Source organism: Propithecus coquereli, unplaced genomic scaffold (assembly GCF_000956105.1).
Source record: "Propithecus coquereli isolate 6110/MARCELLA unplaced genomic scaffold, Pcoq_1.0 Scaffold220, whole genome shotgun sequence".
NCBI classification, from domain to species: Eukaryota; Metazoa; Chordata; class Mammalia; order Primates; family Indriidae; genus Propithecus; species Propithecus coquereli.
In genome coordinates, this window is record NW_012147190.1 from 927,253 (window position 1) to 928,122 (window position 870).

An 870-nucleotide genomic window follows, 5' to 3' on the forward strand; every position below is an offset into this window, starting at 1 on the left:
AGCCTGGCCAGCTGTCTCGGATTTCCCCCAGGGCGGTCCCAGATAATAATAGATCCCATTTGTTGAAAGCTTTACCGGCATGAACTCACTGAATTTCCACCACAGACCAAGACAGATAAAATCAATCCCATTTTACAGGTGAGGAAACTGAGGTACTGTGAGCGAAGTTTTAAAAACTTGTCCACCGCCAACCGCTAATAAAGTCGCCAAACCAAAATATCGCCAAATGTCTTGCCCCTAGACGTTCACGGGTCCCTTCGCTCTTGAGCCCCTGGGTCGGGGTTCCGCATCCCGGAGGAGAAAGGAGCGAGGAGGCACGTTGCCTCCCGAGGGCAGACGGCAGAGGAGAGAGAGACGGGGGAAAGTTCTGAAAAGTCCTGACTAACGCATGGACTGAGGGTGCATTCACGCGGCCAGATAAAGATGCACTTCTCTCTCCTGGCCCGCCGAGGACAGGGCGTGCCAGGGACGTGCCAGCTCCAGCCCTGGCTCTGGCACATTTACTGTGTGACCGCCAGTCAGTCCGGAGCTCTAAGTCTGAGGTCTTAGAGCTCAGGCAAGCTCGCCTAATCTAAACAGGCTATACACAGGACTTCGGGGGCTTGTACCTGATGCCCATCAGCGGACAGAAATCGGGACACCTGCAGATGTGTTTAATGGGAGAAAAGATGATTCTACCTTGGCATGACCATGAATAGCTAAAAGCTAGCCATTCTGAGTCGGGAGAATACAGCTGGGGGCGCTGCCAGAAAGGATCTCTAAGTCTGAGGTTGTCCGGGGGCGCGACCAAACCACACCCTGCGGCCGGTGCCCGCAGTCCCCTAGCCCGCGAGAGGGAAGTCGGATCAGGGAAGGTCCCTCTGCTCCCTC